Source organism: Pleurodeles waltl, chromosome 5 (assembly GCF_031143425.1).
Source record: "Pleurodeles waltl isolate 20211129_DDA chromosome 5, aPleWal1.hap1.20221129, whole genome shotgun sequence".
NCBI classification, from domain to species: domain Eukaryota; kingdom Metazoa; phylum Chordata; class Amphibia; order Caudata; family Salamandridae; genus Pleurodeles; species Pleurodeles waltl.
In genome coordinates, this window is record NC_090444.1 from 865,716,085 (window position 1) to 865,743,541 (window position 27,457).

A 27,457-nucleotide genomic window follows, 5' to 3' on the forward strand; every position below is an offset into this window, starting at 1 on the left:
CAGGCCTTGTCTCCAGTTTGGTGTCCATGCTGTTTACAGCTATGACACCAGGCCTTTTTGGGATCAAAGTTTTTACCCTTGTACCCATTGTTTTGTGAAGAGGCTCTGGGCCCACCCTCCTGTGCAGGTTTTTGGGGGCCTGTAGAAGACTCTTTACTATTTTTAGTTTTGGTTGTCTCATCACCCTTCCCCTGGGGAGTCTTTGTGACCCCTTTCTTTTGGTCACCCCCTGTTGAAGTCTTGGACACCCTTGTCTTGACCCAATGGTCCGCCTTCTTTCCCAATTCTTGGGGAGAAATTGGTCCTAGGTCTACCAGATGCTGATGCAGTTTATCATTGAAACAATTACTTAACAGGTGTTCTTTCACAAATAAATTGTACAGCCCATCATAATTACTTACACCACTGCCTTGAATCCAACCATCTAGTGTTTTCACTGAGTAGTCTACAAAGTCAACCCAGGTCTGGCTCGAGGATTTTTGAGCCCCCCTGAATCTAATCCGATACTCCTCAGTGGAGAATCCAAAGCCCTCAATCAGGGTACCCTTCATGAGGTCATAAGATTCTGCATCTTGTCCAGAGAGTGTGAGGAGTCTATCCCTACACTTTCCTGTGAACATTTCCCAAAGGAGAGCACCCCAGTGAGATCTGTTCACTTTTCTGGTTACACAAGCCCTCTCAAAAGCTGTGAACCATTTGGTGATGTCATCACCATCTTCGTATTTAGTTACAATCCCTTTAGGGATTTTCAACATGTCAGGAGAATCTCTGACCCTATTTATGTTGCTGCCACCATTGATGGGTCCTAGGCCCATCTCTTGTCTTTCCCTCTCTATGGCTAGGATCTGTCTTTCCAAAGCCAATCTTTTGGCCATCCTGGCTAACTGGATGTCCTCTTCACTGGGGTTATCCTCAGTGATTTCAGAGGTGTTGGTCTCTCCTGTGAGGGAACCAGCATCTCTGACTATTATTTTTGGAGTCAGGGTTTGAGGGACCCTGTTCTCCCTAGATAGGACTGGTAGGGGGGAATTGTCCTCCAAGTCACTATCCTCTTCCTCTGAGTTGCCACCCTCAGAGGGGTTGGCCTTTTCAAACTCTGCCAAAAGCTCCTGGAGCTGTATTTTGGTAGGTTTGGGGCCCATTGTTATTTTCTTTATTTTACAGAGTGACCTTAGCTCCCTCATCTTAAGATGGAGGTAAGGTGTGGTGTCGAGTTCCACCACAGTCACATCTGTGCTAGACATTTTGCTTCTAAAAGTTGGAATACTTTTTAAGAATCTACAACTGGTTCTAGAATCTAATTCAAACTTTTACAAACTTTTAAACTCTAAAAGAAATGCTAAACAGGATCTAACACAAGGCCCTAGCAGGTCTTTTAAGAATTTAGAAAACTTTTCAAATTGCAAAAAATCAATTTCTAATGACAATTTTGGAATTTGTCGTGTGATCAGGTATTGGCTGAGTAGTCCAGCAAATGCAAAGTCTTGTACCCCACCGCTGATCCACCAATGTAGGAAGTTGGCTCTGTATGTGCTATTTCAAAGTAAGGAATAGCATGCACAGAGTCCAAGGGTTCCCCTTAGAGGTAAAATAGTGGTAAAAATAGATAATACTAATGCTCTATTTTGTGGTAGTGTGGTCGAGCAGTAGGCTTATCCAAGGAGTAGTGTTAAGCATTTGTTGTACATACACATAGGCAATAAATGAGGTACACACACTCAGAGACAAATCCAGCCATTAGGTTTTGTATAGAAAAATATCTTTTCTTAGTTTATTTTAAGAACCACAGGTTCAAATTTAGCATGTAATATCTTGTTTGAAAGGTATTGCAGGTAAGTACATTAGGAACTTTAAATCATAAAAATTGCATGTATACTTTTCAAGTTATTGACAAATAGCTGTTTTAAAAGTGGACACAGTGCAATTTTCACAGTTCCTGGGGGAGGTAAGTTTTTGTTAGTTTTACCAGGTAAGTAGGACACTTACAGGGTTCAGTTCTTGGTCCAAGGTAGCCCACCGTTGGGGGTTCAGAGCAACCCCAAAGTTACCACACCAGCAGCTCAGGGCCGGTCAGGTGCAGAGTTCAAAGTGGTGCCCAAAACACATAGGCTAGAATGGAGTGAAGGGGGTGCCCCGGTTCCGGTCTGCTTGCAGGTAAGTACCTGCGTCTTCGGAGGGCAGACCAGAGGGGTTTTGTAGGGCACCGGGGGGGACACAAGCCCACACAGAAATTTCACCCTCAGCAGCGCGGGGGCGGCCGGGTGCAGTGTAGAAACAGGCGTCGGGTTCGCAATGTTAGTCTATGAGAGATCTCGGGATCTCTTCAGCGCTGCAGGCAGGCAAGGGGGGGGGTTCCTCTGGGAAACCTCCACTTGGGCAAGGGAGAGGGACTCCTGGGGGTCACTTCTCCAGTGAAAGTCCGGTCCTTCAGGTCCTGGGGGCTGCGGGTGCAGGGTCTCTCCCAGGCGTCGGGACTTAGGATTCAAAGAGTCGCGGTCAGGGGAAGCCTCGGGATTCCCTCTGCAGGCGGCGCTGTGGGGGCTCAGGGGGGACAGGTTTTGGTACTCACAGTATCAGAGTAGTCCTGGGGTCCCTCCTGAGGTGTTGGATCTCCACCAGCCGAGTCGGGGTCGCCGGGTGCAGTGTTGCAAGTCTCACGCTTCTTGCGGGGAGCTTGCAGGGTTCTTTCAAGGCTGCTGGAAACAAAGTTGCAGCCTTTCTTGGAGCAGGTCCGCTGTCCTCGGGAGTTTCTTGTCTTTTCGAAGCAGGGGCAGTCCTCAGAGGATGTCGAGGTCGCTGGTCCCTTTGGAAGGCGTCGCTGGAGCAGGATCTTTGGAAGGCAGGAGACAGGCCGGTGAGTTTCTGGAGCCAAGGCAGTTGTCGTCTTCTGGTCTTCCTCTGCAGGGGTTTTCAGCTAGGCAGTCCTTCTTCTTGTAGTTGCAGGAATCTAATTTTCTAGGGTTCAGGGTAGCCCTTAAATACTAAATTTAAGGGCGTGTTTAGGTCTGGGGGGTTAGTAGCCAATGGCTACTAGCCCTGAGGGTGGGTACACCCTCTTTGTGCCTCCTCCCAAGGGGAGGGGGTCACAATCCTAACCCTATTGGGGGAATCCTCCATCTGCAAGATGGAGGATTTCTAAAAGTCAGAGTCACCTCAGCTCAGGACACCTTAGGGGCTGTCCTGACTGGCCAGTGACTCCTCCTTGTTGCTTTCTTTGTTCCCTCCAGCCTTGCCGCCAAAAGTGGGGGCCGTGGCCGGAGGGGGCGGGCAACTCCACTAAGCTGGAGTGCCCTGCTGGGCTGGGACAAAGGGGTGAGCCTTTGAGGCTCACCGCCAGGTGTCACAGCTCCTGCCTGGGGGAGGTGTTAGCATCTCCACCCAGTGCAGGCTTTGTTACTGGCCTCAGAGTGACAAAGGCACTCTCCCCATGGGGCCAGCAACATGTCTCTGGTGTGGCAGGCTGCTGGAACTAGTCAGCCTACACAGGCAGTCGGTTAAGTTTCAGGGGGCACCTCTAAGGTGCCCTCTGGGGTGTATTTTGCAATAAAATGTACACTGGCATCAGTGTGCATTTATTGTGCTGAGAAGTTTGATACCAAACTTCCCAGTTTTCAGTGTAGCCATTATGGTGCTGTGGAGTTCGTGTTTGACAGACTCCCAGACCATATACTCTTATGGCTACCCTGCACTTACAATGTCTAAGGTTTTGTTTAGACACTGTAGGGGTACCATGCTCATGCACTGGTACCCTCACCTATGGTATAGTGCACCCTGCCTTAGGGCTGTAAGGCCTGCTAGAGGGGTGTCTTACCTATACTGCATAGGCAGTGAGAGGCTGGCATGGCACCCTGAGGGGAGTGCCATGTCGACTTACTCGTTTTGTCCTCACTAGCACACACAAGCTGGCAAGCAGTGTGTCTGTGCTGAGTGAGAGGTCTCCAGGGTGGCATAAGACATGCTGCAGCCCTTAGAGACCTTCCTTGACATCAGGGCCCTTGGTACTAGAAGTACCAGTTACAAGGGACTTATCTGGATGCCAGGGTCTGCCAATTGTGGATACAAAAGTACAGGTTAGGGAAAGAACACTGGTGCTGGGGCCTGGTTAGCAGGCCTCAGCACACTTTCAATTGTAAACATAGCATCAGCAAAGGCAAAAAGTCAGGGGGCAACCATGCCAAGGAGGCATTTCCTTACACAGAGCCAATAAATGAGCTGCACCTTGCAGTGGGTTTTCATTCTATACCGGGTATACAGCAATTCATTTGCTGAAATATAAAGAGTGAAAAATAGGTATCAAGAAAACCTTTGTAGTTCCAAAATGGGCACAAGATAAGGTGTTGTGGAGCAGTGGTTATTTGCACATCTCTGAATTCCAGGGTGCCCATACTAATATGTGAATTACAAGGCATTTCTCAATTAGATGTCTTTTACACACTGTCTTATATTTGGAAGGAAAAAATGTAGAGAAAGACAAGGGGCAATAACACTTGTTTTGTTATTCTATGTTCCCCCAAGTCTCCCGATAAAAATTATACCTCACTTTTGTGGGTAGGCCTAGTGCCCGTGACAGGAAATGCCCCAAAACACAACGTGGACACATCACATGTGAACAGGTGAACAGAAAACAGGTGTTTTTTGCAAAGTGCCTACCTGTGGATTTTGGCCTGTAGCTCAGCCGGCACTTAGGGAAACCCACAAACCTGTGCATTTTTTTAAAACTAGAGACCTAGGGAAATCCAAGGTGGGGTGACTTGTGGGGCTCTCACCAGGTTCTGTTCCCCAGAATCCTTTGCAAACCTCACAATTTGGCTACAAAAACACTTTTCCTCACATTTTGGTGATAGAAGGTTCTGGAATCTGAGAGGAGCCACAAATTTCCTTCCACACAGCGTTCCCCCAAGTCTCCCGATAAAAATGATACCTCACTTGTGTGGGTGGACCACGTGCCTGCAAGAGAAAAAGGCCAAAACCCCATAGAGATTGAGGGGATAGCACAGCGAGTGGCTAAGCACATATTTATCTTTTATACATCTTTAGGCTGGCTCTGCTTTGGCGACCAACACAAGTGAGGTGTCATTTTACTTGGGAGACTGAGGGGAACCCTTCGGTGTAGGAATTTTGTGCTGGAGCAGTGATCCTACAAAGAAAAGTCAGGAAAATATGCTTTTTTTAAGCAACTTTTGAGGTTTGCAGAGGAGTCTGGGTAAGAAAATGTTGGGGGATCCACGCAAGCCACACCTCCCTGGACTCCTTGGGGTGTCTAGTTTAAAATAATGTCAGTTTGGTAGGATTCCCTAGATGAAGGCCGCACCCAGGACCAAAAACATAGGTGCCCCCTCCCACTCAAACACAGGTAGTTTTGTAATATATCATTTTGATGTGTTCACGTACATCTGTGATGTGCCAAACACTAAAATTGTGAAAAGAAACACACTCGGGTTATATGAAAAAGACCCTTCACCCACCAACCAAGTTGGTGGCATGCTTCACGCCGGATTACAGCGGAGCAGGTGTTGTAATTTTGACCACACATACTGGTTGGATTTGGCACGAGGGTGAGTGATGGTTCACTAGATCAAATGTTATTAACAAGAAATTTCACAAAAGTGAAATGCACTGTTAATAACTGAAAGGACAAAAAACTGAACTAATGACTCACAGCTCGTGAGCTGTAAAGCCGCGTCTGGCACCAACCGTTTTACAGTCCATTCACACACCTTTCATACAGGACATGCACAAGACCATTGACGCCGTCAGCCACGGGCCCACACATTACAACACTCGCATGGACAGACAGGGCCACTCAAGGGCCCATCACTTACATATGCCCACATGCCTGATACAGCAATCACACTAGCTGATGGGAGTGTGTGGACTGCCGTTTGGCTGGCACCGTCAGCCAAGCGACACCCCCCACACACCCCCAGCCAAGCGCCACCCCACGCACACCGCCAGCCAAGCGTCACCCCACGCACACCGCCAGCCAAGCGCCACCCCACGCACACCGCCAGCCAAGCGCCACCCCACGCACACCGCCAGCCAAGTGCCACCCCACGCACACCGCCATCACTTTTTTTTGTTTATAAACAACAAAGAAACCACTAATTATAAAATAAGTACAAAACTACAAACACAAAAGCTCTAACTAAATACATGACAGTAATGCCAACCATGAAACTGAACATATGAAAATATAAAATAGGCAGTTTACGCTCACGGTATTTCCCCCCCAAAAACATTTTGTGTGGTAACTCTGAAACAGCCGGCCACACACAGCCCAGGCTTTGAAGGGCTAATCGGGACAGTACATCCAGCTCTCCCTCCGGATACTTCGGGCACATACTCTACATTTCTTAGTGGGCAAGACTTCTTTAGGAGTGGGAGGAATGTGATCTGGAAAGTGGCGATCTTTCAATCTAGCCACACCCTCCAAAACTGCTACTCTAGGAACTCTTGCCTGTTCCACCACAATAAGGCTCACTATCACTGACTCGTGAAATTTAACAAATGTCATCCTTGACTCAGGTGAACAATCCTTGAACACAATAAAAGCATTAAAAGTTGCCAAATGAAATAAATGTAGCGCCAACTTTTTATACCACTCGTAAGACTTACAAAGAGCAGTGTAAGGTTCCAACCTCTGATCTACTCTATCAACACCACCCATGTGCCTATTGTAGTCGAAAATGCACGCAGGTTTGCGCACTTCGGCAACCTGACCCCAGACAGTCACAGGGGAAGTACTCTCATCATGGATGGTAGATAACATGTACACAGCCCTCCTGTCTGAAAATTTCAGAGCTAGCAGCACATTATTCCACAAGGCACTGCACTTTCCCCTCAAGTTTTTTTTTTTTTTTACAGACAAGTTCCCTTGGATAGCCTTTCCGTTTAGAACGGATTGTGCCACAAGCAACAGTGTCCACTCTAAACAACTCCTTGAACAACTGCACTCCAGTGTAGAAATTATCTATGTAAAAATGATGACCTTTGTTAAACAGTCGTCTATCAAGTTCCCACACAATTCTCTTCCTAACTCCAAAAGTGGGCGAACAACCAGGAGGGTCAATACTGGAATCCCTACCAGTGTAGACCCGGAAATTATACAAGTATCCTGTACTACTTTCTGAAAGCATCTACAATTTAATTCCATACCGTGCCCTCTTACCAGAAATGTACTGCTTAAAAACTAAACACCCCTTGAAAAGGACCAAAGACTTGTCCACACTTATCTCTTTGCCTAGAACATAGACTTCTGAAAAACGATCTACAAAATGATCAAGGACAGGCCTAATCTTAAAAAGAAGGTCAGAATCAGGGTGATCTCATGGCAAGGCTAAAGCATTGTCTACAAAATGCAGCATACGAAGAAAAAGCAAATAGTGATTACAAGTCATAGTTGCAGGAAATATAGCCGGTGCCATCAAGGGACTAGTAGACCAATAAGAAGCCAGTGATGGCTTCCTAATCAACCCCATCCAAAAAGTCAAACCTAAAAACTTTTTCATCTCTTCCAGATATGTGGGAACCCACTGACTAGCTCTAGACTGAGGCCTAAGTCTGGTGGCGTTGTCCCGCAAATATTGCTCCACATACAAATTAGTCTGCTCCACAATCTCTTCCAAAAATACATTGTCCATAAACAAGTGAAAGAAATTGACAGGCAAAAAGTTTTCCGTATTGACTCAACACCCTGGGAGACCAGTAAATGCAGGTAACTGTGGCTGCTCCATGTTTGGGGCAATCCAGGTGTCGGGTCTTCTAATAGGAAACCCTTCAGCCCCATGCTGCTGCACTCTTGGCACATCTATGTCCTCCTCTAAAACATGCCCTTCATCTGCTCTGAGAGTGGCTTCCTCAACTGAAGAATCCTCTCGGACAGAAAACTCACTCCCAAAAACTCTCACTTCCTCCTCTGCCTCAGATGCAGAATCAGTCTCATAATCATCGTCAGAAGGCGACTCAAAAAGCATGCCAACAACATGCTGAGCGGTCACTCTGCTGCTAGCCATGATCCTTTCTAACAACAAATGGATTACCATCATCAACCAGCACTAAAATAAGTAATAAACAAAGTGTAGCTTTATCACAAAGAGTTATGTACTAAAAAACTATACCACTCACTTGCCTGAAAAAGCTACTCACCAGCAACTACTCTGCACAGACACAGCAATCACCAATGATATCCCACTAAAAAGAATAAATCAAATTAGACATATGACAACACAAATATCATTGAGCTCAAATCTAAGGACAATTTCACACACAATGCTGCTTTTAGTACACCACCTACAAACATGTCATTCATGCATGTCAACAATACTCCTTTGGAGTAAATTGCTTTTACTTATCTAACACATGCAACCCGCAGTACAACTACTGCCAAAACTGCAAGGATCCACAGCAAAGGAAGCAAAAGCTTTGAACTAGAACAAAAAAGAAGAAATAAAATGTTACAATCACAAATACAAATACTTCGCCAGTGGACAAACACCCCGCCACCTAGAACTTAGAAATTGTCCCTGGTGCCTAAGGGGCTTCTGCCCCCCTTGGTGGCAGATGGGCCTAAACAAATAGGCCGATCTGCCCCCAAGGGGGCAGAAATGGCCATCAGTAACGTACCCCCTTTAGGGAGTGACCCTTGCCAAAGATGCCGGCCCCCACACAAAACACACACACTGGATCCCTGGTGCCTAAGTGGATTTTGCCCCCCTTGGGGGCAGATGGGCGTAAAAAAAATAGGCCGGTCTGCCCCCAAGGGGGCAGAGATGGCTAACAGCTTTGTGTCCCCTTTAGGGGGCGACCCTTGCCAAAGGAGGCGAAAGGGGGCACTCCCAGCACAAAACTAAAAAAGGGGAACAAAAAAAAATCCCATGCGTATTGGTGGTTTTGGCCTAAAAGAAATAGGCCCATCTGCCCCAAGGGAGGCAGAAATGGCCAATACTAATCCCCCCCCCCTTTGGGGGCACGACCCTTGCCCAAGTGGTGCCCCCAAACACACAAAAACCACACAATCCCTGGGGCCTAGTGGGTTTTAACCCCCCCGTGGGCGAGATCGGCCAAAAACATGGCCGATCTAGCGCCAGGGAGGGCCAAACATTAAAAAATATTGCCCCCGGGGCAGCGACCCTTGCCTAAGGGGTCGCTGCCCAAATACTTCAATAAAATAAATCCCTGGTGGTCTAGTGGGTTTCGACCCCCCCCCCCCCCCCCCGCCAGGGGCAGATTGGTTAAAAAAAAAAAACTAAAAAAAAAACTGCTGATCTGCCCCCAGGGGGGGCCGAAACAGGATTTATAATTGCCTCCCAGGAGAGCGACCCTTGCCCAAGGGGTCGCTCCCCTAAATAAAATTCAAACGGAAGCCCTGGTACCTAGTGGGGATTCCTGCTCCACGATCGCAGGTCCCACCCGCGATCGTGGAGCAGGAATCCACTGAAAACAGGCACAGGTGGAAAGTAAAAACTCTTTCCTTCCCCCGTGTCTATTTTCCACCCCAAAACCCCCAAAAAGAAAGAGACTTACCAATGGCAGTCCTCTCTTGTCGACTCGCTGGAAGCAAATGGCTTTCAGTGTGTCCTCAGCAGCTTCTGATGACGTCAGCGTACTGTGAGCATGCTGATCTCATCAGATTGCCGAGGGGAGGGTCGGAGGGGAAGGGGAAGCGATTCCCCTTCCATCCCCAACTGGGGGTGTGGGAGGGAGGCCCACAGGGGAGCGCTAGCGCTCCCTCCGTGGGCCGGGTGCAGGACGAGCTGGTCTCTGAGAGTTAAATACACCAATGCAAAAAAAGGCCATGTATGCCTATGTTTTGAGGATCTTAGTAGCGCCTTCGATCTAGTTAATCAGGCTAAAATGTGGAAAGTTTTGGTAGATCTGGGTGCGTCTTTGGATATAGTTGGCTTCTTAGCGCAACTATATAGCCATCTAACCTCAAGGGCACGGTAGGGGACAAATGGAGTGTACCCCTGGCTTTAGGACAGCGAGAGGTATTAGCAAAGAACGTACTAGACCACCCCTATTTTCTCTTTATATCAACGGGATGGATGTCCCCTTATGAGAATTGGCAATTGATGCTACGAAAATAGGCAACCACCCAGTCCTAGACCTCTTGTACGCAGATGATGCTGTTTTGTTGTCAAGGACCGCCAGTGGTCTCCAGGGATTGATTGAGGGCTTTGTGATATTCATGGAGGAAAGAGGTATGCGTCTGAATTTGGATAAAACTGTTGTAATGACTTGTGGGCAGGGGATGGCTAGAATGAAAACTTAAACAGTCAAAGGCCAAAAATGTGTGGAGGTGAACAGCTTCACATATTTGGGTTTACACTTTTCTAATTTGGGTTGTTAGAACCAGCATCTAGAAATCCTGAAAACGAAATTTGCAAAAACAACTGAGACTATTTTTAGATTTTCAAACAAAATAGGTAACAAGCCCAATAATTACATTTTACAAATTTATAAAAGTAAAACCATTAGTAGTGTTATGTATGGTTCTGCATTATGGGGCTCATCAACTACCCAACTGTTACAGGTGATGGAATTTTTTTTTAATGTAAACTGCTTGCTGTGTCAAGCTCAACCACGTCGTATATGGTACACAAGGAATTAGGATCCCCTTTTAGGAAGATTCTATCCATATAAGTGCACTACTAACATGGCATTGAATTTGGTCTAAAGTAGGGACAGCATTCACAAAAGAGATAATCAGAGATTGTTGAGCTCTAGAGCATCAAGATAAAATCCCATGTTTTGCACATTTCAAGAATTTGTTGAAAGGTATAGATATGAACCCTGACCTGTATGACCCATTTTGTATCCTCTACCATAGCAAAAAAGAGTTGAAGAAACTGTTAATGGGTTAGAGAGAGACCGAAAGGAAAGCTAGAGAAGGTATGAACCCCACAGTCAAGCAATATATGAGCGCTTACACAGACAGCACTGTCCAAAGTTATTTGTCAATAGTAACTTTGACAAGTTACATATTCAAGATAGGTTTTAGTTAACCTGAATGCATTTTAAGACCCTGCATTTCATAGTAACATTTCCAAAAACTAGAGAAGTGGACAAAGAATCTACCAAATTGTCTTTGTGATGGGCAATTTGCACAATCCACATAGCGCTTTATGTTATCCTGTAAGCTTTACCATGATATTAGGAAGTGTTTTTAAAACCACTGTTCATTTCTGATAGATGCCTTGTTTTAATGAAGCTTTTAATTATGTATGCAAGTTGAGTACTGTAGAAATATCTGTTTTGGTCACAAAATGTATTGCTTGTGCAATAAAATGTAGGAAAACATACATATTTGGAGGACCTATGTTATGAAAATGAGTAGCATGATGATAACCGACAACAGGATGGAATTATAGAATACATGTGTTTATGGACTTTTACTTATATCAAATATGTATATTTTAAACATTGTTTTATTTGTGTATCTTTTATGGATTTATATCTAAATAAAGATGGACCCTACAGAAAAAAACTGAATGAGTTAAGAATGAAGAAAGAATTAGGTGCAGCTCTAAAATATGGATCTGGTGCCTCTGCTCATCTGAGACGAGAATGGGAATTAACAACAAACTAATGCATCAGACCTTCATGTTTCATTGTGAAATACACTGGTTGTGAAGTTCAGTGTCCCTGGTCTGTAAGGTATTAAGGCCCTCATTACAACCCTGGCGGTCGGTGTTAAAGCGGCGGCAATATCGGCAACAGGACGGCGGAAAAAAAAAATTTAATCACAACCATGGCAGAAACCGCCAACATAGACAGCCACTTTAACACTCCGACCGCCACGGCGGTACAAACAAACAGCGCAGCGGTAACCGCCAACAGACAGACGGAGGACAAAGTACTGCCCACTGTATTTCAAGACGCTTATCCGCCACCTTTTCTGGGGCCGTACCAACGCGATCAAAAGCAGGGCGGAAACAGTACACAGAAGGGAAAACATTCACCTCTCGACACCCAACGAGCAACCAGGACGCCATGGAGACCGAGTTACACGTACTGCCCATGCTTGTGTATCTTCTCATCTACCAGGAGTACGAACGGCGGCGGCGGCGACCACGGTGACTACTGCACCTACAACACAGGGGAGGGGGGGGGGGGGGGGAAGAGAGTGACACACACACGCAATACCCTCACCCACAACAACATACACACAAATACATGCAGCAACATTACATATACACCCCCTCGCCCCCTGGAAGATCGCAAGGACAAAAAGGAAATGATTGTAACGATTGTAATCATGAAAAATCAGATAGTCAAAATTCAATATATACAAATATGTACACCAACTACACAAGTCCGGATAGTGTACCAATCATTGTCCACGTGGGCCACTGGGCCCAAAACGCATGGGCGAAGCCCACACATGATACCTGATTCGAAACGGAGAGAACATAGCTGGGGCATCAGATCGAAAATATACAGGCACCTCAGGGGAGCGTGAGGGGGGACACCTCAGCCAGATGAAATCACGACGCCACTGCTGCACGAGGGGGCTCCATGCCCATTCCTGTATCCTGGGGAGTGCAAAGCCGCAGTCTCTCAAGTCTTTCCACTGGTTGGTTTGCCCACTGCCTCATCCTGGGGAGTGCAAAGCCACAGTCTCTCAGGTCTTTCCAGTGGGTGGTTTGCCCACTGCTTTATCCTGGGGAGTGCAAAGCCACAGTCTCTCAGGTCTTTCCTATGGGTGGTTTGCCCACTGCTTTATCCTGGGGAGTGCAAAGCCACAGTCTTTCAAGTGGATAACAGTCTCCACTGGTTCTGGAGGGGGCTTTGTGCCCAGAGTGCTTCATCCTGCTAAGGACTGATGTAGTGGATGTAATTCTCCACTGGTTCTGGAGGGGGCTTTGTGCAGTGTGGCTGGTACACTTCCCTCACCTGGGTGTGTGTGCCACAAGATTGCCGAGGTACAGGTAGCATGATACGCCATGGAGGCAGAGACATACCCCACACTGCTGCGGCTTCGCCTTCCACCTGCAGGTGCAAACAGTGATGGCAGTCATGCCTCATGGAAGCTGCCCAGGGTCCAGGAACTCTCCTCCAGCCTCGGATGACTGACCACTGGGGATGGTAGCCATGTCAGCGGTAGTACCACTGTCTGAGCACGTCACGGGGCTGGTGGCGGTGCTTGCGGCGGTGTCTGTGGCGGCAGTTCTGGCGGCGGTGCATGGGTAAGCACCTGCTGAAGGACACAGCAGGACGTCTCTTGCAGCCTCGGACGGCTGCCCACTGGGGAAGAGGCTGGGGACTGTCGGTGAGGCTGTAGACGTGCCGGTGCAGGTGGCGGTGTAGGTGGCGGCTGTGGTGGAGGGGCAGATAGAGGTGTTCGCTGCCGTACAGGTTGGTTTGGTCGTGGACAGAAGGTGTGACACTGGTCCCTCAGTCAGTGCCACCATGCCCTCTCCTGACCTGCTCTTCTGCTTTTGGCCCTTCCCCAACTTTGATGGTGCCACAGTTGTCTTGCCACTATCCCCTTTTATTTTTGCTGAGGCCTTGGTGGCTGGTTGTTTCGGCTTCTCCCTCCGGGATGTGGGCACCTTTTTCACCTTGGCAGGTGGCGGAATGTCCTTGCCCTCACTACGTGTCACACTGGCAGCCCTGATGAGTGGTGCACTTGATGACCCCGCAGTTCCTGGCACCACTGTGCCTGGGGATTTGGTGGACAGTGGGGGTGGGGGGTAGGGGGGGAAGGTGAAGGGAGGAGCTCAAAGTTTGCAAGGAAAAGAGTTTTAGACACACTGGGAAGGGAAGATGGGAGTGGAGGAAGAGGTAGTGGTTGTAGGAGGTGTAGGTCTGCTGAATATGGGTGAAGGTGCATGGGCCGGAAGCTGTTGTGGGGTGGATGGCTGTTTGGTGGGTATGTGCCTGCGTTTGTGTACTTTGGGAGGAGGGCTCACAGACACTGGGAGAGGACACTGGGGATGTGTGAATGATAGTGGGGATGGTGATTGCACATAAGCGGTGGGAGGTGATGGACGTGCTGGTGATGGAGGTAGTGGCTGAGGATGTAGTACATGCAGGTGTCAGTGGAGACGAGACTGGGAGGGAGGAGGAGGACGTGGAGGGGGACACAGTGAAGACAGTGGATGTTGGTGTGTCTGCACTGGGATGGTGCTTGTGTGAGTGCCTGTGGGATGTGTGGTGCTTATGTTTGCTGAGCCACTCGTGTGTTGATATGTGTGCATGCTGGTCTGATGGTGTGGTTGGGATAGGCTGAGGTACAGGGGATTGGGTCTGGGTGGAGGAAGTTGGAGGGGGGAGGCTGGACACAGGGACAATGGCTGCCATCAGTGCTGAGGCCAGAGCCTGAAATGCTCTCTGTTGGGCCGCCTGCCCAGAATGAATGCCACCCAGGTATGCATTTGTTTGTTGCAAATGCCTCTCAACACCCTGGATGGCATTCAAAATGGTAGATTGCCCAAAAGTGAGGGATCTCAGGAGGTCAATAGCCTCCTCACTGAGGGCAGCAGGGCTGACTGGAGCAGGCCTGAGGTGCCTGGGGCAAAGATGCCCACCCTCCTGGGTGAGCGGGCACGGGACACACGCTGAAGGGCGGCTGGGAGGGCAGTGCTGGTAGGGGGTTGGCAGCTATACCTGTTGATGCGGTGGGCACAGAGGTGCCTGCCACCGCAAGGGAGCTCCCTTCAGAGGAGTCGTCGCTGTCACTGGTGTATGTTCCTGTCCCCGCCGTGGAGCTCCCCTCGCCCTCCGTCCGACTGGTGGCTTCAGACTCCGTTGCTTCACCCTCCAGGGCCAAGTGGGTTGCAGCTCCCTCCTGCTCCGGTGCCACTGCTCCCCCCCTGATGATGCTATTGCACACAAGAACAGGGAGACCACAAAAAGGGGTGGGAAAGAGAAGAAAAACCATGTTCAGTGCATGCAACACCAGTACCGTTGGTGGACACAACACACAGGGAGCAGCCCTCTGCACTACGCCATGCACTAACAGTTCCTAGAAATTTCACATGCCCATGGGGTACGAGGCCTAAGCCCAATTGGTGCACACCTGGAAGTCACAGGAGCGACTAGGTGTAGATGGCTCTTACCACTAGTGAGGTTGGGGTGCCACATAGCCTGTCTCACAAGGAACCTTGCATACCAAGTTTGCCCTGGCCTAGGGGAACCCACTGCCCACCCCCCCCCCCCCCACTCAGACACCTCGTTATGCGCACAGAGTTAGCTGAAGGAGAGAGTACTCACCCCCTTGTGGTTGCTGTGATGCCCTCAAGCGCCCATCCAACTCCGGATACGCCACAGCCAGGATCTGGGACATCAGGGGGGTCATGGTGCGACGGGCACCCATTCCACGTTGGGAGGCCATCCCCAGCTGGGCCTCCGCAGTCTTCTTGCTCCAGCGACGCAGGTCCTCCCATCTTTTACGGCAGTGGGTGCTCCGTCTGTGGTAGACCCCGAGGGTCCGGATGTCCCTGGCGATGGCACGCCAAATACCCTTCTTCTGGTGGGCGCTGACCTCGAGGAATGGTAAAGGGGGAAAGGAAATTACTCAGCCGTCCGGACCGTCATAGTCATTGCCCACCAGTTCCCACCCATGCCCTGACGCACATACACTCACCATCCGCACATGCAGGCCTCAGCCCCCCTCCCCATTTTTCTTCCATCCACACTACTCAAAGCAGGCATTGCCCATGCAGCATGCTCACAGTGTACTCACCTGTTTGTCTGGAGGGCCGTACAGTTGCGTGTACTGGGGGAGGACCCCATCCACTAGTTTCTCCAACTCCTCCAAAGTGAAGGCAGGAGCCCTTTCCCCAGACACTGTAGCCATTGTTGCTTCCAGACACAGGTCACAGCAGCACTTGCAGTGTAGGTCCTCTCCTGTTGAAGGTCAGGTATCAAGTGAGTGAACAGACAGAAAATGGCGGTCACGTCCGCAGCGGTGCATACCGTCACCCCCAGCGTACATCGTCAGTGGCTCCTGAAACCCATAGGGCCCAATGTTAACCAATGCAGAATTGCGCCGCGGTCTTCGACCGCCCACGGCGACAGTGTACAACGCCGGCGCAGTTACCTCATATCCCCTTGTCCCACCTTAGAGGTCAGGCGGCAGGCATTTCAGGGGGTCACACCTATCTAGGCCGGGAATACAGACAGATACCGGCACATAGCGGATAACTAACGTTTCTGCAAATAACACGTTGTGATACCCCAGTGTTGGATGACTCTCTGCTCGCTGTTCTCCTTCATAGGGCACGTCTGCTGGGGCAGGTGATGAGATGCCGGCATCCTCCGGTGTACAGACCCCTGGTGGACCGGTCGACAATGGAAGAGAGACACATAATTATTACCTACAGACTTGATCGTTCAACAATCCAGGAACTGTGTGCCCAGTTGGAGCCAGACCTGATGTCAGCTAACCACCATCCCACAGGGATACCCCCTCTAGTGCAGGTCCTGTCTGTACTCCATTTCCTGGCCAGTGGGTCTTTTCAAACCACAGTGGCCATGGCATCAGGGATGTCCGAGCCAATGTTCTCTAACGTGTTGTCCAGAGTGTTATCTGCCCTGCTGAAACACATGCGCAGCTACATCGTTTTCCCTTAGGTGGAGGATTTGCCCACAGTGAAAGGTGACTTCTATGCCCTGGGACATATCCCCAACATCATTGGTGCCATTGATGGTACACATGTGGCATTTGTCCCCCCCGCAGGAATGAACAGGTGTACAGAAAACGGAAGAGCTACCATTCGATGAATGTGCAGATTGTGTGTTTGGCAGACCAGTACATCTCCCATGTCAATGCAAAGTATCCTGGCTCAGTGCATGACGCTTACATTTTGAGGAATAGCAGCATCCCTTATGTGATGGGGCAACTCCAGAGGCACCGTGTGTGGCTCATAGGCGAGGCCAAGGTCCCAATACAGTTGACATAGGTGTCTGGGTATGGGAGAGTCCCTAAGGGTTGGAGGATGTCTAACAGTTGTCCCTCGACATTTGCAGGTGACTCTGGTTACCCCAACCTGTCATGGCTACTGACCCCAGTGAGGAATCCCAGGACAAGGGCAGAGGAACGCTACAATGAGGCACATGGGCGAACTAGGAGGATAATCGAACGCACCTTCGGCCTCCTGAAGGCCAGATTCCGGTGCCTCCATCTGACAGGTGGTTCCCTATACTACTCACTGAAGAAGGTGTGCCAGATAATCGTGGCCTGCTGTATGCTGCACAACCTGGGTTTGTGACGCCAGGTGCCTTTTCTGCAGGAGGATGGGCCAGAGGTTGGTCTTGTGGCAGCTGTGGAGCCTGTGGACAGTGAAGAAGAGGAGGCAGAAGAAGAGGATATCGACAACTGAAACAACATCATCATGCAATACTTCCTGTGAGACACAGGTAAGAAGATGTTACTGCTTCACACATCTCATACTATTGTTGGAGCTAGCATAAGTCTGTTATTTTCACTCCGTGTATGGACACTGACTTGACACTTTGACTTTCCATTTCACAAATCTGGGTCCCACTTTGTGCTCTCTGCTATGTTTACTCCTGACCTACAGCTGTGTTACATTGGTATGTGAACAAGTAAATTGACATTGTTATGTTCCATTGATATTGCAATTACACATTTGTGAAAGCACAGACTGACTCCAGATTGTTTTGTGATTGAAGTGTGTTTATTCCTGTGCAAATAAGTGGGGGGTTGTAAAATGGGCTGGGGTGATGGTGGAGGTATGTCCATGGCAGAGTCCAGTCTATTTTTTTCACAGGTGCATTGTCCAAAGGGGCATAGGAAGTGGAGCAATGGCAGTTTAAGGATGGACAGGGTGACATAGTGGAACAGAAGGGTGACATTCAGGGGGTGTTATTTACTGGCCGGGGTCTGGGCAATGTTCTGTCTTGTTCCTGGATCTCAGGGACCATTTGCGGGGTGGTTCTCCATCTGCAGGGTTTGGGGTGCTGGTGTCCTGTTGTTCCTGTGGCGGTGTCTTCTGTCCACTAGCGCCGGAGGAGGTGGAAGGCTGTTCATCATCCAGGCTAGTGTCAGGGGCCCGTTGGTGTGCCACTGTGTCCCTCATGGTGTTGACAAGGTCTGCCAGCACCCCTGCAATGGTGACCAGGGTGGTATTGATGGACTTCATGTCCTCCCTGATCCCCAGGTAGTGTTCCTCCTGCAGCCGCTGGGTCTCCTGAAACTTGGCCAGTACCGTGCCCATGGTCTCCTGGGAATGGTGGTAAGCTCCCATGATGTTAGAGAGTGCCTCGTGGAGAGTGGGATCCCTGGGCCTGTCCTCCCCCTGTGGCACAGCAGTCCTCCCAGCCTCCTTGTTATCCTGTGCCTCTGTCCCCTGAACCGTGTGCCCACTGCCACTGCCCCCAGGTCCCTGATCGTCCTGTGTTAGTGGGGTTGCCTTGGTTCCCTGTAGTGGTGGACACACTGCAGATTGACGTGTCCTGGGGACAGAGGGATTGGCCCCCTGTGTGGGTGCAGTGGTGGTGTTTCCTGAGGGGGGAGGTTCAGTGGTGGTTTGTGACTGTCAGGGGAACCGACTGTCCCGAGGTCCCTGATGAGCCAGGCTGGTCATATTGATCCAGGCGTTCAGAGCTGCTGTCATCACTGTGGGTCTCTTCTGTGGGGGGACTGGATGTTGCTGGCTCCTCCTGTCCGGTGACGTTGGGTAGGGGTCCTGTTGGGGTGTAAATGCATAGTTATTGTATCTGTGTGTGACATCTTGTGCAATGGGTGAGTGACCCTCTACTCCTGTGCTTGCATTATTGGCTTGGTCTTTGTGAGACTGGTGATTTTGGGGCATGAGTGAGTCTCTGTAGTGGACATGCTTTGGTGATGGGTGTCCATGAATTGGTGTTACATGCAGGGCTTGGTTTTGGGATGGGTGGGTTATGTTAGTGGGGTATCTGTGGGTTGTTGGGGTGATGGGTGTGAGGGTAAGGGTGGGGGGAATGTGATGGCATGCAGGTGGGGTGTGGGGGATAAAGTAGTAAAGATGTCTTACCAGAGTCCAGTCCTCCTGCTACTCCGAGGCCCTCAGGATGCATAATTGCCTAGACTTGCTCCTCCCATGTTGTTAGTTGTGGAGGAGGAGGTGGGGGTCCACCGCCAGTCCTCTCTACGGCAATCTGGTGTCTGGATACCACGGAATGTACCTTCCCCCGTAGGTCGTTCCACCTCTTCCTGGTGTCATCCCATGTTCTTGGATGCTGTCCCACTGCGTTGACCCTGTCGACGATTCTCCGCCATAGCTCCATCTTCCTAGCAATGGATGTCTGCCGCACCTGTGATCCGAATAGCTGTGGCTCTACCCGGACGATTTCCTCCACCATGACCCGAGCTCCTCCTCAGAAAACCTGGGGTGTCGTTGAGGTGCCATGATGTGGTGTGGGTGATGTGTGAGGTGGTGTCGGTTGTGATGTGTGAGGGGATGTGTTGTGTGTGTTTGAGGTGCGTGGATGTTGTGTAAGTGATGGTGTTGTGTGTCTGTGGGTGCTGGTTTTGTTTTAGGTAGTGTCTCTCTCTGGCCTTCTTTCAGAAAATTGGTAGTAAAAGTTTGTGGGTGATGTGGGTGTGTGTTTTATATTGGATTGGGTGTATGGGAGTGGTGTGTGTATGTGTATCAGGTGTGTGTATTTCGAATTGTCCAATGTGGTTATGTTTTGTAAATGTGTGTGTATTTTGAGCGCCGCCAATGGAATACCACGGTTGAAAGACCGCTGCGTGGATTAGTGGGTCGTGATACTGTGGCCGTATTCCTGTTGGCGTGACTGTCGGTTTTGTTATCGCCAGTTTATCACTGACCTTTGGTGTGGTGGACGTGTGTGGGTGTCTGTATTGTGGTGGATTCTGAGCTGTGGGTCGTAATACCTGTAGTGGAATTTCGCTGCGGTATGTTGGCGGTCTTCTGCACTGCAGAAAGCGGGATTTACCGCCAGGGTTGTAATGAGGGCCTAAATGTCAATATGACAATACACACCTCTACTTGAACATATCCAATGCTTCAAAAATCTAACAATTTAAAGATCTGATTGCATCACATCCAGACATGGACGCCCAGCATCTGCCTGAAGCTCAACATCACCAAAAGAGAGTTCCTAATATTTGCCATGAGAAACAAGCAACAAGAAGGTCTAATACCAGCTCTCTCTACTAACAAAAGTGCAACTGTTCTTCCGAGAAAGCGACTTCAAAACATCTATTCAAAGCCCAGTGTGTTACATCTGGGTAGTGGTACTGCACTGCTCCATGGCTTAAAAGGCTCCACACAGACTCCCCTTTAGAACCACGTCTCATCAAGGGCCCAAAAAAATATTACCACATCACTCCTATCAGAATGGAACACGACTGTCTCTCCTGGCTGGCCACTACGGTCTACAAAACAGACTGCATCATGTACAAAACCATTGTGATCAGCAGCTTTGTCCATTTGGCTGTGAAGCTCAGATAATCTCCAACAGCGAGGACATCATCAGGCTGAAGGCAAACAAAAGCCTGCAGACCTTCATTTATCTACCACTCAATGTCCAGAATGGCATCTCTGTATCCATCAGCAATGCCCTAACGTTAGTGCATTGGCAGACAGCATTGAAGTCTTACATCGTTATAAAACAATACTTATTAACTGTTGGAAATTTGCCCTTTCAGCCGGGTCACCCTGTATTTTTTTTGTCCTATTTTTGTTGGCTGTAGCACTCTGAAGTTTATTCCTGCTAACCAGTGGTAAAGAGTGTATGGTCCTTCTTTAAAACATGGTCAAATTGGTATACAGCGGATTCATTTATTTAACTTATCTAGAAGTCCCTGCTCTATGGCACAAAGAGTACCCAGGCTTGTAAGTTAAATGTCACTGATGGACTGCAGCACCTCTTGTGCAAACCACGACAGTGACAGACTAAACAATGTTTCCAGGCCTGCAGCTGTAGCCTGGCTGTGCCGTTTTAAACTGCCAATTCGACCTCTCAAAATAAACTTTTTTGACAGGCAAAAACCATCATATTACGTAATGATGTCACCCCTGTAGGAAGTTGGCTGGTGTGTGTTGAGCACCTATGGTGTTATCACCTTATACCAGGTCCATGTATCCCCTATTAGTGAGGTGTAGGTAGTGTCTAGGAACCCAGGGCTCTCTAGAGGTAGCTGTGGATGAGCAGCCAAGCCTTAGTTAGGAGACATGCAAAGCTTATGCATTACCACTACAGTCACTCAGCACTGACACACATCAAAGAATCACACAGTGTTACAAAAATAAAGGTACTTTATTATAGTAACACAAACTATTATGTACACATTAGAAATTAGTGACTAGCATAGAAAGCAATAGCAAATAGTAAAGACAATAGTAAATAGGGAAGGCCCTGGGGGGAGACCAAACCATATACTAAGTAAGTGGAATGTGAAAGTCAGCCCCCACCCAAAAAAGTTAAATCAGTAGAGGTGGTGCTGGGGGAACTAGGAACCCCAAAAGGTAAGTACCAGGGTACCCTGCAGCGACCTGGAGAGAGGAGGAAAGTACCTGTTTTTTCCCCTAAACCCACGGGACAGCTTTGGAAATGTAATGTGCAAGACCCAGGCAAGACTGGAAGAAACCAAAGGTGGATCCCGACCGAAGAGGTCTGCAAAAGAAGGGGACCAAGTCCAGTTCGAGTTGGAGCTCCAGCTGTGGCAGGAGCCTCTACCCACCCTTCTGTGGATGCAGGACCAGGTTGACGGTGGATAAACAAAGTCAGCAGTGCAGCATAGGAGCAGAAAAGAAGTTCCAGAAGTGATGCAAGTGATGTCCCACATTGGCAGTCGTATTGCAGTCAGTCAGTGGTGTTGGAAAACCAACAACAAGCCTTGGCAAATGCAAATTTCATTGCAACAGAACAGACAGTTAACCCAACTCCTCAACGGCCACACCCATGTGTTCTCCCCGATACCGGGTAGAACCAAGTTGATACAACATCAAATCATAACTCAACCTGGTAAGATAGGGCCGTAACCGAACTATCGTATCCCTGAAGCTAGGAAGGTTCTGGTAGAAAATGAAATGGAGAAGATGTTAGACCTGGGTATTATAGAACCTTCCCACAGCCCCTGGTGTTCTCCGGTGGTATTAGTGCCAAAACCGGATGGGTCTATACGTTTTTGCATTGATTTCAGACAAGTCAATACCGTATCCCAATTCGATACGTATCCCCTCCCAAGGGTAGACTAACTCCTAGAGAAATTGGGAAAAGCTAAATACATATCTACCCTAGATTTGGCCAAAGGGTACTGGCAGATTCCTTTAGCACAAGAGGATAAAGAAAAAACGGCCTTCTCTACTCCCTCAGGCCTATATCATTTTAATGTTCTACCTTTTTTGGTTACATGGGGCTCCCGCCACCTTTCAGCGTCTCATAGATACCATCCTACGACCTCATACCAGATATGCAGCCGCCTATCTGGATGACATCGTTATCTATAGCGAAACTTGGGATGACCATTTGTCCCATTTAACGAAGATACTTACAGTCCTACAAAAGGCAGGGCTGACAGCCAATCCCTCCAAAAGCCGACTAGCGTTTAATGAAATCTCCTACCTTGGATATTATATAGGGAGAGGTATCATTAAACCCCAAATGAGTAAAGTAGAGGCCATTCTACGTATAAAAACACCCACTACAAAAAAAGAGATCCGTTCATTTCTAGGCCTAGTAGGGTACTATCGGAGATTTATACCACACTACTCCACCTTGGCCGCTCCCCTGACAGATCTACTGAAGAAAGGTCAGCCCAAAAATATTGCAAGTCTCAACCCAGCACAGTCCCACAGTTACCACACCTTACAGAGGTGTCTTACTACCCAACCGGTTTTAAAGTGTCCTGAGTTTGACCTTCCATTCCACCTGCAAACGGATGCCTCAGACGTGGGTCTGGGGGCCGTACTATTTCAGAAGGATAGGAATGACGTAAGCCACCCAGTAGTCTTTATTAGTCGTAAGCTTTTTCCCCGAGAACAGAAATATCCCATAATTGAACGGGAGTGTCTCGCCATCAAATGGGCGATCGAAAGCTTACAATATTACCTCCTAGGAAGGGCTTTCCTATTGTATACGGACCATGCTCCTCTTACCTGGCTCTCGAGATATAAAGATACCAACGCCAGAATTCTGAGATGGTTCATGGAGCTTCAACCTTTCTCCTTCCAGGTTTGCCATCTCCCTGGTCATCTTATGGGTCAGGCTGACTATCTGTCCCGGTTCCCGGGCCCTTTGGGTCTCGAACAGCCCCATTCGAGGGAGGGGATGTGTAGCCGGACGTCCGTCGACGCCGGACCAAGTACGGCCCTAGGGGCCGTAAGAGCATACCCCCGGGGCACGCAAGAGAGCCTCGGAGGCATGACGTCAGATGCAGAGGACGTCTTGCCGGGAGGAGAAAAGAATGATGGCCAAAAGACAGGAGCGCACAGCGAGACGGGGGAAACGCGGAGCCGAGAAGCCAGAACCCAGGACCCGAGGACCAACAGGACCAAGTCCGACGCGAGAGAAACAGAGCGAGAGGAGGAAAGAAACCACACCCCCACCGAAGTGAAGTCGGGAGACCGCGGAACAGCCGGCCACGTCCCCGGAGGGGTGTGGCCTTTACAGGTACGTTCGTACCGAGCCTGGGGATTCATACCCGAGTGGCTCAGGGGAACGAGGGAACACGGGGAGGTCCTGCAGGGAAGGGGAGACCCTATAAAACCTGGGAACCCTTATTAACCCTATTCCTCCCTAATCTCACGGGGAAACCCAGGGAAGAGAAAAGAAAGTAGAAGAGAGAGAACACCACTGGAGAAAGAAACTAGACAGCTCACGGGAAGGCGACTCTCACCATTGGAGTGAAAAGTATCCCAACACAACCCTCACGTGTACCTATCCTCACACCCCCTATTAACCCTATATAGATCCTTCTTTACCTATACACTTACCTGTTTTTCGTTCTCCTTTTTCTTTTGGGGAACCTGGGATAAGACCGGACCTCTTCCCAAGTCAGGATCAGACCCCAGCGGGACCAGGACAAGAACCCTGAAAAGAGAACAAGGAGTTGAACGACCCTAACAGGAAGTTACCCTGTGGGAAAAGAGAAAGGACAAAATTCAATCTTAATTAAGAATAAATAAATCACTTATCCCCTCAAACCGGCGCCTATCTAGTTATTCCAATATCTCTCCCACAGGAGATAAAGAACCCATTACAGGCACATACTATGAGCACTGGGGCCCTGCCTGGCAGGGCCCCAGTGACACATGGACTAAAACAACCTACATACAGTGAAATATGGGGGTAACATGCCAGGCAAGATGGTACTTTCCTACACCATGTAACACCTATTTCCAAAGGAAGTGGGTGTTGCCTCCCTTTCCCAAAAGAAATCCTTTGCTCTGCCTTCCTCTGCTTGAGCTGGTCAAGCAGCAGGAGGGCAGAAACCTATCTGAGGGGTGGCAGCAGCGTGGGCGGCCCGGAATACCCCAGAAGACTGATAGGAGCAATGCTGGGGGTCTTCTAAGGAGCCCCCAGAGTGCATGGAATCATACAATCAATACTGGCAACAGTATTAGGGTATGATTCTGAAATGTTTGATACCAAACATGCCCAGGTTTGGAGTTACCATTATGTAGCCGACCTGTATTCAGTCAATGGGTAATATGGCTTCCCCGCACTTACGGAGTCCAGAGAAATGGATCTGGAGTTCGTGGGGCACCTCTGTTCATGCAGGGGTGCCCTCACACACAGGTACCTGCATCCTCCACTCTGGGATAGGAGGGCCTGCCATAGGGGTGACTTACAGTGACCTGGTACAGTGACCTGTAGTGAAAGGGTGCATGCACCTTTTCACACAGGCTGCAATGGCAGGCCTGCAGACACATTTTGCATGGGCTCCCTTGGGTGGCACAAAAAGTGTTGCAGCCCATGAAGAACCGCTTGAGCCCCAGCTCCCTGGGTACCTAAGTAACATATACTAGGGACTTATATGGGGCACCAGTATGCCAATTGTGGGGAGTGCTAGGTCCTAAGCAACCAAATTTAGAGAGAGCGCACAGTCACTGGGGTGCTGGTTAGCAGGATCCCAGTGAACATAGTCAAAATACACTGACAGTAGGCAAAATGCTGGGGTAACCATGCCAAATAGAGGGTACTTTCCTACAACCCCTAAAAAGGCCTTATTGCACATAAGGCAGTGTGCATGGTATTTAAAAGTAGGACTTGTAAAAGTGAGGTATCATTTTTATCTGGAGACTTGGGGGAACGCTGGGTGGAAGGAAATTTGTGGCTCCTCTCAGATTCCAGAACTTTCTGTCACCGAAATGTGAGGAAAATGTTTTTTTTTTGCCAAATTGAGGTTTGCAAAGGATTCTGGGTAACAGAATCTGGTCAGAGCCCCACAAGTCACCCCATCTTGGATTCCCCTAGGTCTCCAGTTTTAAAAAATGCACAGGTTTGGTAGGTTTCCCTAGGTACCGGCTGAGCTAGAGGCCAAAATCTACAGGTAGGCACTTTGCAAAAAACACCTCTGTTTTCTTTAAAAAAATGTGATGTGTCCATGTTGGGTTTTGGGGCATTTCCTGTTGCGGGCGCTAGGCCTACCCACACAAGTGAGGTATCATTTTTATCGGGAGACTTGGGGGAACATAGATTAGCAAAACAAGTGTTATTGCCCCTTGTCTTTCTCTACATTTTTTCCTTCCAAATATAAGAGAGTGTGTAAAAAAAGACATCTATTTGAGAAATGCCCTGTAATTCACATGCTAGTATGGTCACCCCGGAATTCAGAGATGTGCAAATAACCACTGCTTCTCAACACCTTATCTTGTGCCCTTTTTGGAAATACAAAGGTTTTCTTGATAGCTATTTTTCACTCTTTATATTTCAGCAAATGAATTGCTGTATACCCGGTATAAAGTGAAAACGTGTCACGGTTTTCAATGGGCTTACCGTCGAGGTTGAGAAGCGTAGGGGAACGTCCCCGGTTCCGGCAGGTTCTGCTCTGGCCGAGGTAGGGGCGACCCCTTCCGGTAGCCACGGTGCTGTTTGGCAAGAGCAAATCACTACAGTCCGTGCCCCCCAGAAGGAGTCCCAGAGGAAAAACCCCAGTAGGGTAAAAAACCTCCACAGGAACTCCCTGAAACTAAAGGAGGACACCAAGGCGTTAGGACTGAAGATCAGGAAGACTGGAGAACAAAGACAGGTCAGGAAACACTGGATTCGCAGGAAGAAATCAATCGGAGCGTGACTACCACCAAGGAGTGTTGCAACGCAATGAACCAGCAGCTGAATTCCCCTTATATACCCCCAGGCAGGAAGTAGGAAACAGGAAGTAGAAATACCACCATCTTGGATTGGGGAAAAGAATGCAATAGTGAATCAGGTACATGCACCTAAAGAAGAAAAATAATGCATGCTGGGAGGAGAGGAAGTGCTCAGCATGCTGGGAAGGGAAAAGGCAGGTACAAAAATACCACCATGTGCAAGGGTTCGGCTTTTGACTGGAGACATGGTAAGTGGTGAGCAGGTGTGCAAAGCAGAATGCAGAATGCAGAGATTAGCTGTAAACGCGCATAATGCGCTACACGCGGTCAGGCCTGAAACCCCTTTGGGGTCTCAAGCCCTGCCGCGTCTGCCTTTATGGCAGAACTTAAAGAAAGGGGAGCGGCGAGTGCCGCGACCCCTAATCAAGCTCCTTGGAGCATCCGCGGCCTGCGCCCGAGCCGCGGCATCCCCGCGGCCGAGCCGCGGCATCCCCGCGGCCCGCAGCGGCATTCCCCGCGGCCCGCAGCGGTGTAAATGGAGTGCCGCGCCACGGCAACCTGAGCCCGCGGCAAGCGCCGCGGCCACCGCGGCATGACAGCATGCCCCCCCCCCCCGAGGCCCCAGGTTTGTGAGGGAAGAGACGAAAAAAAGCGACGGACCAAAAGAGGAGCATGAACTGAAGGAGCATCTTCCCAGGAACACTCACTCATAGGGTATCCCTTCCAATGAATAAGATATTGGAGGCGCCCATGGAAAAACCGAGAGTCAGAGATTTCCTGAACCTCGTACTCAGGCACATTATCAACCAACAGAGGAGGGGGACAGGGTAAGTGCCTATGAAAAGGATCGGGACGGTAAGGTTTCAATTGAGAGACATGGAATACAGGGTGGATCTTCCACATCCGGGGCAGGCGAAGACGCACAGACACAGGGTTGATCTTTTTGAGAATTAGGAAGGGGCCATAAAAGCGAGGTTTGAATTTGTTCTGAGTGAGTCGGAGAGGTAGGAATCTAGAGGAGAGCCAGACCTTGTCATGAACCTGATATTGAGGAGCCGCACAACGTCTTCTATCTGCTATCTTTTTCATGCGGAACTTAGTGGCCACAAGGTTGGAATGGATAATTTGTTGTATACCCCGTAGCTGTCGAACATAGGAGGAGATGGCAGGAAGATTGGAGTTCTCTCAGGGGAGTTGGGAAGGCCTTGGGATGGAAACCGTAA